At 35.9% G+C, this 21,513-nt stretch overlaps 1 long non-coding RNA gene across 1 annotated transcript; it reads left to right on the top strand.

Annotated features, from left to right (window-relative positions):
* The first annotated feature begins 14,246 nt into the window (after window positions 1-14,246).
* Window positions 14,247-15,783, top strand: LOC121053152. The gene is made up of 2 exons (XR_005810924.1): window positions 14,247-15,161; window positions 15,343-15,783. It is a non-coding gene; the product is annotated as an uncharacterized LOC121053152 (long non-coding RNA).
* The last annotated feature ends 5,730 nt before the right edge of the window (window positions 15,784-21,513 follow it).

Genomic DNA, 21,513 nt, shown 5'->3' with positions numbered 1-21,513 from the left:
GGTGTTTGTCACCCATGGTTGAAGTTGAAAGGCTGCAAAACAGCTTGGAGCTATGGAGAGAAGAAATCCACTTTGCTTCGGCGAGGGACGTCGATAATGGAATCCCAAGCCATAGCGGCTCCGTTGAATTTGGGTGTGTTAAGGTCTTATGAAGTCTTTCTGTCATTGTGACCTTACCATCATTCCTTCTTTCTTTTACTTCTTATCAATTTGAGAGGCTATTAACCTCCCCGCCTTCCTTTCTTATCCTCAAAACCCGAGTTTGATGGGAACTTAAACTCGAATTGATCTCAGACCCAAAATGACAAACCTGATTGTCAATTTCTATTTTTTTTATTTTTTATTTTTTATGATTGTCTACGCTAGTCTACTTGATGTACCATAGAATATATATTTTTTGAATGAATGATAACTTCATTCAAGAGACACTCATGCCAACAAGGTCATTACATACCCTCATGCTACCTAGCAATGAATAGATCAAGGATTAATGATAGATACCACAGTGATACATAGGGATAGACCATCTATATCTGAACTTAGTGCCCAATTATTCAAAGCAAGTCTATAACTATAATACAAATCAAGCATAGTTCATAGGCATAGAAAATATAAAAAAACGGCATCGTCTCTTTGCCCTTCAAGCTAGGGCTAGAAGGTCTTCCTGAAAAAGCATACTCAAGACTTCTTTAGCAAGGACTTTCTTCGATTTAGAGATTTTTGTTATTGGCAACCAGGGGCTAACCCCTTTTCTTCTTTGCACTTGATAGATCACCATGCACAGTACAAGGCAGCATGCCTTCCTTAGACACCAACTTACCTCTTGGTGCTTCAATGAGTCCAAGGGATTTAGCCATGAATTTAGATGTGAATTCCAGTACTTTCACTCTCTTTGTTAGAGAAACAGGGCTTGTTTTTTCCTTCCAACAAGTCAGACATAAGAAATTGAAGCTTTTTTTGAGATGGGAATGAACGCTCTCTCTTTGATTGCGGCTAAGCATCAATGGCAACTAGGGCTAGCACATCATCAGAAACATATGGTTTTAGAATGTGCTCTTAATCACAACCGGTTTACGTACCTTTGCTTGTGGAGTGCTACCAAACAAAGCTCTGGTCACAGGTGGCAAAATAGGAGTTGCAAGACCATGGAAGTGAAACATGCTGTCTTTGAACTGATTCCTTTGTAGCTCGGAACTGTTTGGATTCAGTAATTTCAAACGATGTGCTACAGAGGGTGGAGCAGTGGCTTGGGGTGGGATTATAGAAGCAGACTAAAGCTGTCAATGGGTCGTGTCAGGTTGGGTTCGTGTCGCGTCAAGGTATATGTCATGTCACAAGAGACAAACCCAAACCCAACCCATTTATTAATCGTGTCGAAAATTTAAACCCAAACCCAACCTATTTATTAAACGGGTTACCCGTTTCCAACTCGCTTAACCCATTTAATAAATAGGTCGTGTCGTGTTGGACAAAATGACACATTTAAAGGTTAATGTTGCAACCCATTTAACTAAAAAAATGCATAAATTGATTAAATTCACTAAAAACTCTATAAGACGAAGAATATAAATAATTATATATAATTCATAAATAATTAAATCTAATAATGATGAAACAAAATATTTCAAATTGTCCAATCCTAGGATCAAATACTCCAAATGTCTAAAATTTCAAGAAGAAGTATAACATAATCGGGTTATACGGGTTCACTTCGTGTTGGCGGGTTGACCCGCGGTCGACCTGTTTATTAAATGGGTCATGACTGGTTGACCCACTGCCGACCCGCTTTTCAATCTTAAGGGTTCAACCAGCTTTATTTCGTGCGGGTTTCGAGTTGTGTCGGAATTGACAGTCCTAAGCAAGACCTACCTTATTAGGGTGGAAGATCAGGTTACAGTCCTTGCATTTACCAACCAGATTCTCAAAGAAGAAGTGAATTTCTCATTCAACGCTAGGAGTAAATATGAGAGGTTTTTTTTTTTTTTTTTTTCAGAAAAAAAGGTTACAACAAGTCATGTGAAACCCTAACCCTAATTTTACCAGCGAAGACAAACAATTTTTGATCAATATCCAAGTACTTACCTGCAATTAAGGCGACATTCAGGATGGTCTCCTTCTTCTCAAAAGCCGGTGGCATGTGTGTTATACAAACCCATAAGAATAGGTTGTTTAGTTCGATCCAGTGCAACGGTGAGACCCCATCATAGGGTTGCAAGACCAGCAAAGCTCGATGAAAAATCCATGCCCCCCTCCCCCTAATTAAGACCTTGTTACTATCCTTATGCAAGTCAAAGGAAAACATAAAACAATCCAGGACTTTCTGCTGGATATTGAAGCTTTTATCTAGAACTCAGATCTGACGAAAATGCCATTTCAGGTCTGGACCTGTCACCTTCTTGGTCGTCAAAGGTCGAGCAAGGAGGTTGGATTGGAAGTTTTTCTGAGCACCACCACCAGGTATGCATGAAATATCAATCACTTCACTTCCTGCGATGGCCAGAGATGTTGCAAAGCTCTTGGTGATGGACTTAATGTTCGACATGGTGGAGAAGAGGGGTGCGAAAGCTGTGGCAATGGTTTAGGGCAGATTTGCGACACGAAGAGGTCGAGATGGAGGCTAGGTTTCTAGGGTTTTGGCGCGGCACAGAGCACTTAGGATTTTGTTACGGGAAACAAAACATCCAACATTTGTCAATTTCATTTCTTGAAAGATAGTACCAACAAAATAAGATTGCACCCTTTGAAAAAGGTGAAGTACTAATCTTTTTCTACTTTTTTTTTTATGTGTAACTGAACGCTTAAAATTATTTTCTTTTTTAAACGTGGTTTTATCTATTAGCAAATTACTCGTGAGCATTTTTTTAAACATTTTTTTTTTGACTAAATACTGTTTAGTCATTGAGCTTTTGACCATAAAACACTTTAGTCCCTGACCTTCTAATTTCACACGTTTAGTCCCTGTACTTCAAAATTTCAGACCAATAGGTCCTTGCTGTCTAAAAGTCACGGCAAAATGTCTATTATGCCCTCAGTTCTTTTTTTAATTAATTAATTATTATTATTATTTGGAAAAGGAATTTTTTTTTTCCCTTTCTTTCTTTCTGTTTGAAAAAAAAGAGAATAAAATAAAGAAAAAAGAATAAATAAAAAAAAGAGAAAGGAATAAATTTATTTATTAAAAAAAAACTGAGGGCATAATAGACATTTCACCGTGACTTTTAGATGGCAAGGACCTATTGGTCTGAAATTTTGAAGTACAGGGACTAAACGTGTGAAATTAGAAGGTCAGGGACTGAAGTGTTTTATGGTCAAAAGCTCAATGACTAAACAGTATTTAGTCCTCTGTTTTTTTTAACCAAATTAATCAATTTCATTGATCTCAAGCCAGAATGGCACAATACATACCTTCCCTTGCTAACTTCTGGGCAAGTTTAGAACATGGTATGCTAACATCACCTATTAGACAACCAGTGCTCACTTATTTAAAGTGAGCCTAAGAACTATGAAAATAACACATAGTAATTAGGCAAAGTTCAAAAAAAATAAAGAAAACTTAAATTTTCTCCTTGCTCTTAACAGTTGGGCTAGGAGGTTTGGAGACAAAGCCAAACAGAGTTCTTGTGCATCAGCAATCTTCTTTGACTTTAGGGGATCTGTATTCTTAGATCCCAACACAGAGAATGTTATTACTCCTCCTGCATCCCAAATACGAAACAATAGGCAGCTAGAGCCCATCAAGTTGGTCCATGCAAAAGCCCAAGTCCAATAAACATTACTACTCATTTTGGACACCCTAAGCCCACGGATTTGGGCTTCCAGAAAGATTTGGGCACCCCACCATAGCTGGACACCCACTCTTCTGCATTTAACCCGATTGGTGTCCCGACCTCTGTCGTGCCATGTACACGAGATAATAGCCTTCCCGCAGCCGTACCCTCAGATCGGAGTTCCTCTTCGGTGGGATTCTCATTCCAGTCTTTCATCACCACCCTCGAATCCAGCGTTCCCCCAAGAGATTGGTGTATAGCGAGTCGTTTCACACTATTCACGGATCGGACCGCCTCACATCGAGCCACGTTCGATCCGATCTGGGTCCAAATATTCCACCATCGATCAATCTGCCTTGCAGTCATTTTGGTATCCCAGATCGAGATCAAATTCCTCAGCCTCATCATCTTCATAATCACATTCATCATTTTGAGTCGCCCTCGTGCAGGCCGCAAACTCTCAATTGCAACGATCATCCCATCATAGGTCACCTCCGCTTTTATTGTGCTCGCCGAGGCTAGATCGATCTGGAGAAGATCATGTCCAATTTGTTGATTATGGGTGATCGTCGTGAGATAGTGATGTTGGAGGGTTGCGCTCGGACAGCAGGGTGTGAAGGAGAAGCCTCCACTTAGAGGGAAGACAGGCACCAGTCTCCATGGTTGTACTCAGGCGGCTAGGGTTTAGCAGCTTTCGAAGCATGACGTCTAATCAACCTAGTTTGTTAGCTTAAAACTTCATGGTTCTCTGTATGTTGGGTTAATGATTTGATTTTTGCATAAATGCATAATATGAAACTAACTGAAGTGGAAAAAAGCATTTTTTAAGACTTAAGTTATAAATTAAGCCACCATATGTTTTTATTCATCATAAGGCCACTTTTTTTTTTCATCGTATGTCTTTTTTATGTGCAATCGAACGCTTAAAATTATTTTCTTATTTAAAATGTGGTTTTATCTAATAGCAAATTACAAGTGAGTGTTTTTTTTTTTATCTATAGAAAATTTATTTAAATAAGCTGGAATTACATCGCAATCAGAACACACAACAAAAGATTATAACCAAAGACAAATAACTCTAACTTCACACTACATATCTGCACTCTAAAGAAGAGAGACTGACATGTCAATGGAGCCAACGACGAAGGCCAAATTGAGCAGATGCTCGAGTTAAATTGTCTAAAATAGGTAGCAATAACTGGGATAGGATTTAACCACAATAGAAAACTATTGGATGTATTAATCATCTCATAATCTCTCGAAAATTTTGACACGGGTTGATAATGAAACGCACGACCTTAAGCCGGCAAAAGACTGGGCACATAAGTGTTTTCTAAGACTTACATTATCTAATAGCCACCTTGTGTTTTTATTCATCATAAGGCCACTTCTTTTTAATTTATCATATGTTTTTTTAGGATTAAATACTGTTTACTCCCTATACTTATAGGGTTTCATCGTTTCAGTCCCTGACCTTTGAATTTCACCTAAAAAGTCCCTGACCTCTCAATTTCCTCCCAATTCGTCCATGCCGTCAGGCTCCGTCCAAATTCTCCGTTAATTTGCTGACGTGGCAACCATTTTATGCCAAAATATCTATTTTACCCTCACTTAAAAAAATATTCTCTCTTCTTTTTTTCTTTTTTTTTCCTCTTTACCTCTTCTTCTTCTTCCAGCTCTCTCCTCCTCTGTTTATCTCCTCCTCTCCTCGTTCACCAATGCCAACACCACCCACCACCTCCATCATCTACAAGAGAAAAGTAAAAACAAGCTGCACTCACGTCTATAACTTAATCGCAACCAAACCAGTAAATGAAGCAACAATCATCTCAAATCTATAAAATGTAATACAATATCCCAATCGCAAATCCAATACCACACAAGAAGAACAAAGCCAAACAAATGCTTCAGATCACAAATCAAAACCAGTTCGGCGCTATAAAGAAAAGATCTATAACAAATTCAAATTCATACAATACAAATTAACCATTTCAGATTCACATCTACACGAACCAGATCCCAGAATCACATAAAGACATAGAAATTGAAATGAGGAGAGAGGAAGCATTATTGAATTACCTGAGATAGGGAGAGATGAGGTTGATGAATATGTTCTTCTCATTCTCACTGCACCAGATAGAAGCAAATGAACCTCAGATCAAAAGGCAATCGGAAACAAAAATGAAAAATATGAATGGATTGGAGACGAAGATATATAGATACCTGATCTGGCTTAGAGAGGCAAACTTAGATTTGAGCTTGGAGATCTTATCAGTGGCAGCCATTGCTGAACTAACACACAAGCTTTTCAACTTTCTAGAGAAAACACAAACAAATTAAGAGATCAGGGGGGAGAGAGAGAGCTAATGGGGGTACTCTTCTTCTCCAATCTCATCTCAAAGATGTTCTTGTTTGACTTTCGAACCCACCTCCACTTCTCTCCGGACCTTATCGATCTTGTTGTGGCACTGCGCGGCGGTCTTGAATGGCAAGACCAGTGGGAATTGGGCGGCGAGGGTGTTGGCTACGTCATCCCAGTTGGTGGCTTTGAGATTGGTGCGGCCGAGAGAGGACCACTTGTCCTTGAAGATGGAGATGAGGGCTTCGGCCTCTTTGTCAGACCAACACCGCAGTGGGGGGCTTGGGGAGGACATTGGGGTGTGGGATAAGGAGAGAAGGGAGGGCGTAGGTTAGGGGAGGAATGAGGGTTGTGATGGTGGTGGTGGGTGGCGTTGGCGTTGGCGTCGTCGAAGATTTGGAGATGGAGAGAGAGCTGAGTTTGGCTTTGGACGAAGAAGACGGAGATAACCAGAGGAGGAGAAAGAGCTAAAAGAAGAAAAGGTCAAAAGAAGAAGGAAAAAAAAAGAGTTAGTGAGGGTATAATAGACATTTCAGTTTGCACGGAATGCCACGTCAGCAATTTAACAAAGAATTTGACTGAAAATTGACGGCAGGGACGAATTTGGAGGAAATTGAGAGTTCATGGACTTTTTAGGTGAAATTAGAAGGTCAGAGATTGAAACAATGAAACTTATGAGTATAGGGAGTAAACAGTAATTAACTCTTTTTTTTATGTGCAACTCTTAAAATTATTTTCTTTTTTAAACGTGATTTTATCTAGTAGCAAATTACTCGTAAGTATTTTTTTAAACTTACATTATCAATTAAGCCACCATATGTTTTTATTCATCATAAGGACACTTATGTAATTAAATAAAAAAATTAAAAAGTGTCTCAAAGAAAGAGAGAAGAACACATCTTCATTGGTCTGTCGTCGAAAGGTGACCGGATAGCTGATATCGGGTGGGGTCGGGTTTGGATTGACTGCTTGAGGACAAGTTAGTAGCTTTTTGGTTCTCCAGTAGTAGTTTTTCGGTTGGTTGACATTAGCTTTTTTGGTTCTTCATAAGTAGCTTTTCGATTGGTCGCAATAGGTTTTGGTTCATTGACAATAACTTTTCAGTATATATACCAATAGTTTTTAAAAAAAATATTGTAAATGACAGTAGTTTTTTTGGAGAAAGACAGTAATTTTTTAGTTAGTCGACAATAACTTTTTGAAAGATAGTGGTGAATTTTCCAACTAATGATAATAATTTTTCTGAAGAATGATAATAGCTTTTCGATTCGTCGACAGTAGCTTTCTTGTTCATCTGCAGTAGCTTTTCAGTTAGTGTCAATAGTTGTTTGGACGGAGTGGCATATTGACTTTTTGTAAATAATGAACATTAAAAATGCGGTGGTATTTTCGTAATTATCGGTATTTCTTATATTTTAGTGGCCTCATAAAAGAGAAAAGAAAATAAATTATGTGGTTTGGAGAATAATGAAGTTACTGAAAGTGGCATTATATGTGTTTGACCCTTATCTAGGCGCGACTAAAAAAAAAAAATTTATGATTAGACTTCAATTTATTAAAGGGTGCGGCTATTGCCACCCTACCATTTTTTTTGTTCACTTTACAAATATTTGAATTATTAAAAGACTATATTACCCAAATGCAAAATGATTAATAAGTACACTAATTTTCTAAAATTTAAATCTTTAAGGAAAACTAAATACATAACTAATTAAATACAAAACTACTTAATTTCTCTTCTGATAACATTAATCTTCATCTTCTCCATCAAAATTTCAATTTATTACAATTTTCTTTTTTATCTTTTTGTTGCTTCCTCATTGTTAATTTGTTATTCAATTCACAAAACCATTAGTGTTAACTTCATCAAAATCTTTATAATACCTTTATAAACACCGAAAGTAAAAAATTTAAAACATGAAAATAAAAAATCAATCTTTTTTTCATTGCTCGTAGTAGCACTTACTAATTTTTTTAATATGGATTGAAATAAACGAACATTGAAACTGAATGGAAAACAATAAAAAAATGGAAGTAAATCAAATTATGATTTTATTAGGAAACTTTAATATATTTTAGGACGTCTTTTTAATTGATATAAATTAAATGAGAAATTTTCGTTAAACAAAATTTCTTTTTTAATTTGATATGTCATATGATGGAGGATATTCTTGGAAAGAGAAATGGGTTGGATAAATAAATCTAATAATTGAAATTAAAATATAGGGTGTAATGAGCAAGTAGGGTGAACAAAGAAAATTATAGGGTGGCAATAGCCTCACCCTTTATTAAAACTGAATATTACACATTATGTCACACTAGTTTTAGAGCACACCAATAAGAGACATCACCTAAATAACTTTGAATACTTTCTAACGTACCTGTATAGAAAGATCATGAATAAAAGGCTCATAAATTAAAAACTGACAATTTAAAACTTTAAACTCTGAGCTTAAAACTTTTTGTGTCATTTTACCGAGGGAGAAAAGGCTACCCCAACTACTAGAACTAAACATAGAAGATAGAAGATAAACTAGAACATCCCATCTCCCCAAGATCTAAAGTCCGAGTGGATACAACATATTGCCCTCAAGAGTCCTAAGATTATACAATACGTACTTTGTCTAAAGATTTAAAAAAACCCGTGAGTTTGGCTCGAACACTTCGTCCAAAGATGGAAAGAAGTTAAGAACCTAGCTCATCTAGCAAATCTCAAGTATTGGATCACCATCCACAAAGACATGAGATAATCCATTGGAGACAACCAGTGGCGTAGCTAGAAATCTTAGTTAGGAGGGTCAAAATTTAAATTATAATATTAAACAAACATAAACTTCATCAAATAATATAAAAATTATAAATCATCACAATACTTAAAAATAACAAGTCTATCTAAAATAATTATAGTTGTCCACGACGATTACTCATTTCTGAAATATCATCATTTGATCATTTGATGTATTTCTTATTTGAGGAGCTTCGGGTGGTGTCAACTGTTCTGTTGCTTTTCTCTTATAATACCTCTCTAAAAAGGCTTTCATATTCCAAATTTTCAATTGCGAAGATTTCAACTTGCTGTTCGGAGAGACAAAATTTGAGAGAGACAAAAGACGAGATTATAAGTGGAAACGACTTAAGAGAATGAGCAGGAGACCAAAAAAAGCTATACAAGTCTAAATATATATAGCCATACATAGGAGAAAATAATCATTAATTAGGAAAATATATTAAAATATTAAAAGAATGTGGGAGACCGTTTTCTGTCCAAATTGGGACAATTTTGATTAGGAAAATATATTAAAATATTGGAGATTGTGGGATACTAGGAGTAGGACTGTTGGAGAACCGTCCAAGTTGATCATGATAATAATTAAAAGCAAACGTTTTTTTTCTTTGTCAGAAGGGTCAATTATTGGATTAAAAAGTCACTATCACATATTTCGACCAACCATGGCTTAGTTTGGAAAATTGAGAAGGGTCAATTGACCCTTCTCGCCCTACTGTAGCTACGCCCCTGGAGACAACAAAAGATGTCAAATAACCCTCGAACACCATTTGTAGACTTGTAGTAGCAGCCCAAACCGAAGGCCCAACCACAGGACCACCCGAACCATCATTCGTAACCTATTTCCAAAAATTACACTTAAGCCGGAAAGGAAATCAATTCCTTGCTATTTCCATAGGCATGGGAAATTGCAATTTCCACCAATTTTCCTTTCCAATGTTTGGAAAGACTAAGAATGTAGTCAGAATACATATTTTAGTTTCCATTGCAGGGGCAGTGCAAAAATCATACAAACAACAAGTACAGTTGATTATATTAGCAAGTAATGATTTTGAGTATGAATAATTTAGTCATATAATTTTGCAAGTGGGCGGGGAAGTTTCCTGAGATGGGTGGGGGGGGGAACTAGTTTCCTCCTCTTTTTCCTTTCCTTTGGGAATCATTTTCCCTTCCCTTTGGGAATCATTTTCCCTTCCTTGGCCATCTCAAACACAGGAAAACACAAGAAAGGAAACATTTTTCCTTTCCCAATACCTAGATTCCGCGAAACAAACACAGCCTTAGAGAAAGTCGCCCCCTAACCACTACCAAGACCAGCTCTAATTTTTTTGTTTCTTTCGAAGGCCTAGGAATCTTAAATGGCGAGACTTTATCTATTTTTTATGTATAATTTTTTTTAAAGCTTAGACCTAGAGGCACCCCTATGACTAGTACGTAGATGAAGACGTGAAAATTGGAAACTTGCAATCATTAAATTAATTACTCTTATATGTTTTGGCACATTGGATCATTTGATGAAGTGGAAAAAAAAATTCAAATAGCGAAATTAACCCTCAAGTATGAATTTGACAGTTGCTTTATTTGACATTTCCATATATGTAAATATGCGAATTTTGCCCTTCTCAGAAAACACTGCATGACATAACCCCACTTCTGTGTTGCTTACATCTCAGAGTGAGCAACCAGTGGAAGATGGCCATCCACGCAAGTAACCAATCAGTCCCTCCTATATCCCCACTTCTGTGTCGCTTACATCTTAGAATGAGCAACCAGTGGAAGATGGTCATCCACGCAAGTAATCAATCAGTCCCACCCATATATCTCCTACACACACACACACACCAATTATACAAAATACTTTTATGATAAAAAAATCATCTAAAATGATTATTATGGTAAAATAAGAAAGAAAAAATATATAAAAATAAAGATATTGAAGAAGTAAGTGATAAGAAAACTTTCACGTTATTCTTTCTCTCATCGATAACACATGCATCGTACGGATATGAGGTTTGTTTATATAAATTAGCAGGGTCCACGCTCATATATATGTGTGAGGATATATGAAATAGTGAAAAGTTTCTTTCCTCCATTTTATAGATATATTTATGTTCTATTTTATGTATTGACGTTATTATTCTTGTTAATTAATTTTGTGTTAAAGTTTATTAATATTTCATGACTATAATCATAAAAAATTTCAATTATAGAGAGTAAACTCGCTTTTCTTAATAATAGTTAATACTTAATAGTATAGATACGACAATATTTTGAACCATATCAATCTAGGCCACCCATTATTTTTTTGTCTGAATTGATAGCCGCATTTAGAAATGATTGAAACTTCACTATTTGGAATCAATTGTTAGCTATCTTGGACCAACCAAGAATAAAAAAACCAAGGAGCTTTGATAAATGCTTGAGTAAGGGATTCCACGATTTGGGAGTTTTGATCAATGCTTAAAAATGATTGAACCGAAATTAATGCTTGTTTATTGTTTGACTATTAATTTCTGTCACGAATTGATTGATCAAATAGATTGATGTCTTGTGTTGAGTCTCCCAACTGTACAATCATCATTCTACTATTAATAGTTGGAGTATTTCACATCCGCCAAATGAGGTTTATCTTGAGCCTAGAAAGCCTTTGGATTCCCCTTGATAAAATAAAAAAAAATAAAAAAATAATGGGCGTGGGACTGAGATTCTCAGTTAGGTTGGGTTGCAAATCCCTTTTAAAAAAAATGTCTCTTGCTACAACTCATGTAATTTTTTTTTGTGAAAAGAAGTTAATTGCCCAAATGGCTAAATAGTAACACTATGATTGAATTCCAACAACAAAAGTTATTAGAGTGTGCCGGATCACCTTCCACAATAAAACAAAATCATTGTCATGCATCAATATGTGGGGAAGATAAGTTGCTTGTTAATCGATTGGCATTATTCTTGTACAATCCAACCAAACCCCACCAAAATCACCTTATGTTATACTATAAATCCTTAGCTTACAAAAAAACCTCTTTTCTTTTTGGTCAATAATGAATAACCTCAAACTTAGAAGAACAATATACACCAACAACATATAGGGCCATCTTCAATTGTATTCATATTTCCAAAAGGTCATGCCACGTGATTCCGTACAATCACCATGTGACGCCCCACGCCTCTTATCCCCACAAGTTCCTTTACCTATCTCTGTCACTACTCATTATCTCGTTTTTTTTTTTTTTTGGGTCTGAATATCTCTATCACTATCGATATACCAACTTTCGTTTTCTTTAGTTGTGGTTGTCATATATTTCTACCAACCCTCCGATTTCTCTTGATACACTTTTTCCCCTCTATTTTGGGACATAAATTTCAAAAAAATCTAAAAAAAATAAAAGGCACAAATAAAAATAACATATAGTCAAAATTTATATATCATTAATCAAAGTCATCATCAGCTTTCACATTGACAGAATTGCCTATAGTTGTAGATTAATGGGCCAATGACCAAGGCCTACAGCTATAAAGGTGTCATCATGAGTTGTCGTCGTTGTCGAGTTTGTAGCTTTTTCTCATAGTTGGATTGTAGATCGATAGATCACTTTTAAAAATTTTCTTCTAAATTACTAATCGTTAAGATATTGAATTAAATCAAATCAATGAATGAACAAAAGCTGTCAAACATGAACTGTTCATGTTCATAACTGATAAATCACGAGTATAAATGCCCTAAAGATTTTCAATTTTAGTTGAAAATTACATAAATGATCTACATATATATATATATATATCTATCTATCTAAATATTTAACGGTTGATTTGCAGAAATGTGATCGAAAAGTGGATATAACACAAAAATCCTTAATTAGTTCTCATTTTAGTAGTCCTCATTAAAAGGGCTCCCCATTTACATAATAGCAAAAATTACATAAAATTACAATTGGTCTACAATGAAATAAAGTAAGAAAATCTTATATACGTCCAAGTGCTTCTAGAAGTCTATTTAAGCAACATCTTGATTTATTTCCTTATTAGAAAAAGCGGCTAGTACACCCGTAGAGCATCTTTAGCAGACTCTCTATTTTGGCTCCTTAGCTATTTTGGAGAGCATATTTAGTTTTTTTTATATATTTTAGCAGCTGCACAAGACTCCTAAGTGATTCTCTATTATAACTTTTAGCTATCTCGCTCCTAAATATAGAGAGCGGGATGAGGCTCTCTATAATTTAAAACATTCCTTTTAAGTTATTTTGTGTAATTTATAAATATATTTAAATGATTTTATTTTCATTTAAAAAATAATATAAATTTAAAACTAGCTAAAGTAGAGAGCACTGATACAGACGTATTTCTATAGTGGCTATAGTGGCTAGCCAAAATAACTTTTTAGCTAGTTTGGCTAAAATTTGACTTTAAAATAGCTAGCATTGATAAATATGCTCTTATATAAATGAGATTGAAATGCAATTAACAATGACATAAACAAGACCGGTCCTAAAATTTCAAAGGTTTGGAGTAAAAATTGTAACGAGGTCTTATTAAGTGTGGTATCCATCAAAACATTAAGACAATTGCTCAGTACTATTTGATCTAGTGGCATAGTATCCCCTTCGTAAGTGGGAGGTTGTGAGTTCGACTCACGAAAGACTAGTTGTAACATTTGAGTTGTTTATCTGATAAAAAAACATTAAGACAATTTCAATACATATATTAAAATAAGTTTTATAACTTAATAAATGATTGTAAATTATTGGATATATTTGTCGAGTTTCAGTTTTTCTTTGTTGCAGACTTCAGATCTGAATTAACAATTTTCACATCCGTTTTGAACACTTTCTTTCGTTTTTAAACTTTGGAGACGTCCACAAGTCCGTTGCCAATCTGTTTTGATCACTTTCTTCCATTGTGAAATTTTTGGAGAGATGTTTTGTTCCACGAATGCCGCATCAAATTCAAAGGCAACACTACAACCAATGGACGAACAAATAGTAGAGCGATAAAACTACATTTCTTTCGTCTTACTTGCTTGCAGGTGTTGGGGTGTACTCTCCTATAAATTGAATGGACGATGATAACAACAATAATAAATATATAGTGTGGGTGGCTTCCGTATATAATAACGAGAAGAGGATGTGCCCTCACATTACCAAGACCCCCGTATAACGTCTAGGGTTTTGTGAAGATGGCGATGTATAAGCGGCCACATTGGCGCGTTACTGTACAGCTAAGCATCAACCAATCAAGACGCAAAGATAGTAAAACTCGAACAACCAATGAGATTAAGCCTCACGCCCTCTTTTATGTGTGTGTGTATATATATGTATATTATTATATACTTCTATCTCTTCCCCAAACAAACCCTACCTCTCCGCTGTTACAATCCTTGTGAGCTTCCTAACTTTTCCTCTCGATCTTTCGCACACACATAAAAAGGGAATAGGCCTAGAGTTAGATCTCATGCCTGTGATCTTCTTCTTTTTCTGGGTTCAATCTTGATCGATCTGTTCTCTCTCTCTTAATCCTAAGCATTTCTTGGTTCTGATCATTTTCCTTCATCTAATACCATATTTTATCTACTAATCTTGTGTTTTTCTTTTTAAAAAGTGAAATACCAGACTGGGTTTTTCCTCCTGAGTATATCTGTGGGAATCTATGGGTTCCATACTTGGTCTTTCTTTTGTCGGGATCGATCCTATCTTACAAACCTGATGACCTGCAATATCAAAATCTGTGATTTCTGAACAGAATATATATTTTTATTTTTCTCAAATTATTATTCTCTCTGCGACAATTTTTTAGAGAATAAAATGGGGTACCCTAAAAAAACAGGGCGTCTTTTTTTGTTTTGTTTTGTGTAGTTCAACCTGTTGGATTCTTCTTGGGGTGCCCCTCTCGCGTAATCACTTAACGTTTTAGCCACTGGTAGTAGGCCACGTAAGCTGATTGCTCGTGGACATGGTGCTATTTAATTTCTGTACATGAACCTGAAGTTCCTACTCTACATTTCTTTCAATTTTCTCATCTTTCTTATTTCTCTCGAAATATACTGATCGGTCTCACATAGATCAAGTACTTTCATGGTGCTAAAGACGACAGTCGTTGTTTGCGGCTGTAGCATCATCAAGATTCACACATGCAATTGATGCAACTCAAAACTCCCTCTTTCGTCCAAAGTTGTTTGAAAGTACTGAGAATCTTGATGATGCTGCATCGGCAATAAACCACTATACAGAAGAGGGTTAGATGATTTAGACAAAAAGAGGTGCGCTTTTTCCCTTTCTATTTTTAGCAAATTTTTATTGAAGCATAGCCTGCCATTGTTAGAATACTGTTTGTATGTATGTTCTATTCTATGCCACCTCAAGAGCCGTAGGACAGGATCTTATGCAGTACTGTTGAACTGAGGAATTAGCTTTGCTGCTTAGCACTTGTACTTCTGGCAGATCCGTGATTGTTCTTGTGTGAGAAACATTTCTTTGGATTACAAGAGTATGTTTATCTGATCAGTTTAATCCAGAAAAGGAGGTTTTCATCGATGATGCTCCAAATGAAGGCTACAAAGCATGCATTAAAACGGTCCGTTTCTTCAAATCATTTATCTAGCTCTTCATCTATTTTGAGTGGTGACTTTAATTTCCAGTCAGATCCATCCATTGACCTGCAGATCTTTGACTTTCCATCATGATATATTGATATCTTTGATTTTGTTTTAAGATGTAATTGGTGTTTCTGAGGCTTGTAGCTCCAACCGGGCATTGGGTATTTACTCCCACATTTAAACTCACAGATTGATTCTCTTCCCACTTCGACCTTCTTTCTTATTACCAAGAATGTGTTTGGTTTAAACTTCCATAAGATTTGCTTATCAGAAGCTGAGAAAAACATGTGTGGTTTTGAGTACTTTCACTTGTTTTTCTTTTTCCTGTTATTTTTTTCCCTCTTTCTCCTTTTCGGAGGGATAGAGGTGTTTTGATTCAAAATTTTAATAATTGTTTTATCAACTATATTCTGCCAATTGGTTTCTGCTGTGGAATTAGTAGATCATTGAAAATTGGAACTGGGAAGTTGAACTTCGATATGCAAAATCATGGTGGGAACTTGTCACATTGTCACTGCCATTCTTGTCTTTGCCTTTACCCTTGTTTGTGGACCAACCATGAGAGTCATCGTCTTCCAACTTGAATATTACTTGGTTCCTTTTAATTCATGCAATGTACATGAAACCTCTCTCTCTCTCTCTCTCTCTCTCTCTCTCTGTCTCTCTCTCTCTCTCTCTAGTTATATGCCCTTCTCCTACAGACGTACATAATGTTCACTGTCAACTATTTTTCACCTCTTCAATAATAGTATCAAAAAGTTTTTCAAGAAGATCTAAAAATATTCGATGCCTTCCATTATTGATCATGAAAATGATTTATAATTCATTCATTTTTTGTCATGGAGATCTGTGTGCCTGGATCACTATCCATGCCTTGATTATTTCATACATTTTTGGGTCTAATTTTAGTAAATGTATCCATGCCTTGATTATTTCACATATTTTTGTTTTAAATAAATGTAAGGAACAATATATAAAAATCACCATAACTCACTCGACCATTGATTAAAAATCTCCACATTTTTTAGACATATGTCTAATCATTCTCGAACTACATTATTGATCAATTTGAGTTTCTTTCATCCCGTGAAGGATGCGTTGGTTCAAACCTAAAATGTCGGATAATATTAAGCCTAGGACCACCTTTATGTCCTTCTAAGTCAGTGAAATGAAAAATACTCACAGGACCACTTATTTCCAAATCATTTCTGTTGGGTTAGGAGAATTGAGAGGGATCTAGTTAATTTTGAAAGAATTAAACAAAGAATAGAACTAGAGCTTTGCTTCGATATTGTTCCTTCTTTTAGAGATCAATACCATCATTCTTTTAAAATAGCAGCTATATAGATATCAAACACATTGTACTCATCTTACTCTACATATTCATTCTTAAACTGTTCAATCATTTTCTCATTAAGCTATGACAAATTTGGTTTTGGTTTCAAATTAATCAAATATTATGATTGATATTTTCTATTATTGGTCTTCTCCTTATGCTTGCTTATTTTAGCAGGATGGTTTGAAAATTAAACTTCCATTGTTTATTTAAGTTTCTTCTCCAGCTTGAGAGAGATATTATTGCGGAGATCATATGACTTGAGCATATTTTACTATAGCTAGTTTGTTCATGACTTCGTTTCTTGCTTCATTTGGTAGCTTATTTTACTATAGCTTGTAGTATTTATACTCCAGCAGCCCAGCTATAAGAAGGTTCTATTCAGAAGCCCCCACATATTCCTATATCAGATGGTTCCTTCAAAGGGTTGTTTGCCTAGCCTTCTAAAACCTTTCTGGAAATCAGATGAGGATCCAACTAATTGCAGAAAACTTCAGTTTCTCTTACAAGAACAAAAATACAAGCCTAGGGTATCTTCTGATAATATCAAGAGATCATGTCATGTTGAATGGCTGACTCGATCATTAAATATCGAGCACGTATATATAAAACAGGCAGTTTCATGATTTTCTCCTTATTTATGCTGGTTAATAATTATTTGTGAGGTATAATATCCATATTCTGGATTTAATTAGTTGAGTTCTATTGGGATGTTGACTTCCTTGTTGTCATGTTTTTTGCTATCTATTTGGTTAGAGCATTCATTACCTAATGGCGAAGTCATGTGTTCGAGTTACCATATGGGAGTAGGAATGAAATCTTTTGATCCTCTTTTAAAAAAAAGAAAAAAAAATGTTTCTTGCTTCTTTCCATAATTATGAGTTATAGTACAATTTGTTGAAGAGAGTATTTGCTAAGAATTTCATGTTTCTTTCTGTTGCCGTTAATCGCAAACCCTATATCACATCGATCTTATACCTGAGGGATTATCGTGAATTGATACTCCAGATCTATATGACAATAGGGAAGCCGCACTTTGTTCCTTCTTCTTCTTTTTTTTCCCCTGAAATATTTGTATAATGTATACCTTTAGAAAGAAATCTGTAATTTATATGACGAAATACATTGATAGTAGATTACACCATTGAAGTGTTAGACCAACCCTACCTACTAGTCTATCGTTACATGGGATGGTCATTAATATATCTGTACAAAATTTACATAATGGAGTCAAAAACCATGATCAAGTCTTACATATGTCTCCCGAATATTGCTTGAAGTCTTCGGCCTTAAAATTGCAATAATACCTAATCACCAGGAAGGATTGATTACGATTTATCATGTGGGTTTTTTTGTCAGTAAGAACTTTTGTATATACAGCTTAGAGGAAATACTGTTGTATAGATAAACACCCTAATTGGTTAAGAAAGCAGATCTAGGGGACGATCAGTAAGATTCTCAGACCGAAACTTGTTGTTTTGGGCCGGGCGGAGGGTTTTGCAGACTGCTGGTACTTGTTTCAGAGGAGGGAAGGACCCAAAAGCAGTAGTAGAGTGGTCCCCATGTCGTACAAGGTGGTCCAAGTGATGCCACCCAGTAGGTGTACATGCAGACAGGTGGAGGACCGTGCACTAGTAGATCTCGTTGAAGCGACAGCAAAATCCAACTCTATATATTTTCCCATGGCAGTAAAAGTTGTGTACTTATGTTGCCCTACCTATAGTAATAGTAATACATACATAACGGAAAATGCTCATACACTCATAAATTATTAAAGTATTTCTCATACACCCCGCAACTTATTTTTTTCTCCTTCCCCACAATTTTTTTTCATTTTCCTTCCTAACTACTCAATTCATCTATTATTATACCATTAGGTCTTCTCCAACTTAAATGGCTAAAAATAGTCCTAATGCTAAAATTTAGTCATGAATTCTTTATTATTTATTGATGTGACATTAACTGTTTTCAATTCGTCAAGACTAAATTATTGTATTAAAATATATTTTAAAAATTTAAATATGTTATATATATATATATATATGTTCTTATTTTTTTATCAGATTCTTACGTATAGTAATTGAAATCATTTTTATGATAAAAAATATTTTTTCGATTGTACTTTTCAAATTCCATGTGTTGCTTCACAAGCAATGTTGTAGATTTCTTATACGATTTTATATATGTGGCATAGGTTATCTTGATGGAATATTTTTAAATTCTTGGATATGACTTCGAGGCCACGTGTTTCGTGTGATTCGTTTGTGAAATTTCGAAATGGATATAAAATAATTTTTGGCATGGTCGCATCTTATCAAACTTTCGGCATGGTTACATCTTATCAAACTTTCGGATATGATTTCGAAATGGAATGAAGCTGTTTTCAGCTTGATCGAATCTTACCAAATTTTTAGATAAGATTCTAAAATGACACGTGTTCCGTCTTCATTGGATTATCAAATTTTGGAATGGATTTGATGTCTACGTGGCACTCGTTATCTTCAGCAAAATATCTTTATAAACTGAGTACTTGAACTAGCATAACTCACAAAATCATATATTTTTCTCTACTCACCTTCATCAGCTTCATAATTTTTTCTTTTTTATTTAAACACTTATGCAATAAGTTTTAATTGGTTCGATAAGTGGCAGGAAAGATTATGCGCAGAAGAGGAAGAGGATGAAGAAGACGATAAAGGAGGAAGATGAAGAGATGGAAATGCATGCAACACAAGTTATGACGACGACAGCTAGTTGGTTGGCAAATGACCAACTTCGTCCACAACCGCAATGGGGTAGGTCTGTTCCTGGGCGCAAATACATCTCTTGATTTCATTCGCATGGGAACTACTATCTACTGCAAAAGTATTTTTGTCGAAAATTCTGTCTACCCACCAGAAATATTCAGACGCTGCTACCGAATGAGGCGTGAAGTTTTCCTTCGCCAACTAGACGATGTCCAGTCAGCTAACCCCTGCTTCAGGCAAAAACGTGACAATAAAGGGCAACTCGGCTTTTCGCCTCATGTGAAATTGACTTGCGCACTCTGAATGATGGCTTACAGACAAGTGGCAGACTCTCTTGTTGAAAACTTCATGATGGCTGAATCTACTGCTATAGAAAACTTCGGTTTTGTCGTATGATCGTCACCAACTACCAGCAACCATATCTTCGAGCACCAAATAGAGAGGATCTGGAAAGGCTCTTACAGAGATCCCAAAGACGAGGTTTTCCTGGAATGATAGGATCGCTCGACTGCATGCATTGACAGTGGAAGAACTGTCCAACTGTGTGATGATGACCTGGATTTCTGTTATTTAATTTTGGTAATTAATAATAGACCAGTTGTACGAATAATTGTTATTGTGCTTTATTCGTAGGTTGTTTGTGAAGTGTAATGGTTTTCGTACGTGTAATTATTCGAATTTCACAGTTTAAGGGGTCGTGTGATGTTTGACTTTTTATACGTTAGGATTCTCGGAAAACTTCCTTCACGAAAGTTGTAGAGTGCGTCAATACAAGTTCGTGGACATATGGACGCGGGAATTGGAGTTCGTATGAGAAAGTTATGACTATCAAAAGAAGTTTCCGTTTTAGTATAAATAGAGAAAATCAGAAAATGAATTCATAAATTCCACTTTCCATTTTCGGAAAGACATTTTCTCTCTCTTTTCTCTCTCGGTTGACACCTTCAGTGTCTGAGTTTTATGTCTGACCCGACCCGAACCCGGCCGGAACTCGCAGCTCTGACGATCTATGGCCGTGAAACTTGGTCAGCTGGTTCGTCTCCTCCTTCTGGTCGTCTCTATGGCATCCTCTAGCGGCGATATCCATCTTGCACGGCGAAGTTGGTGTTTTCGAACCCGACCAGAAAACACAGCTCCGGTGACTTCATGGCTTCATTCTTCCTTGGTTGAGTTCAGAGAAGGCTTCCTGATCGATCTATGGTGTTTGTTTTGATCGATTTACGTGGAAATCGGTTCAACTCAGTTTGAGCAAAAATCCAAAACTTGTGAAGTAGTTTTCGACCCTTTATGCTTGTTTTCTAACTTCGAGCTAGTTATGAAAATTCACAAGCATGCTTAGATGAATAGTTCTGATGTTGCGAGTTTTGTGAAATATTGAGTTTTGGCCGGCGGCGGTGCACCACCGCCTGTGGCAGCGTTCTGGTAGCTTTCCGACCATGTAGGGAATTTTTTGGTATTATATATGTTCTACTCATTGATACCAGCATTTTGATATATAATATGCAAATTTTGGAGTTCGTATGGAATTGTTATGATTTTTACAGTTTCATACCGGTCGATTTATTCAATCTGTGAGGATTCGAGCTTCCGATCGACTTGTGGTTTGGACATATCGATCGTGAAAGTTTTCCGAAGACTTTGGGAGGTCTCGGATGTGGTTTTGCCTCGATTGGCGCCACTTTGGGGATTTTAGTTCAAAACAAGGGTTTCAGACTTAAATCAAATGTGAATTGTTACTAAGTTGAACCGTATGTGATTCGGTACTTGACGAAGTACTTTGGACGGTTATTTTGTGGATTGGCGGCTTTGTGCTATATTGAAGACGCAGCTATAGGATGTCTGCCATTATAGCTTATGGAGGTAACGGTCGAGATTGCTGGAGACTCATAAGTATGTAGTTAAAGGAGAATTCAGAGAGTATTCTTCTTTTATT

This window comes from Rosa chinensis, chromosome 5 (assembly GCF_002994745.2).
Source record: "Rosa chinensis cultivar Old Blush chromosome 5, RchiOBHm-V2, whole genome shotgun sequence".
Lineage (NCBI taxonomy): Eukaryota > Viridiplantae > Streptophyta > Magnoliopsida > Rosales > Rosaceae > Rosa > Rosa chinensis.
This window is presented reverse-complemented; position numbering and strand designations above follow the sequence as displayed.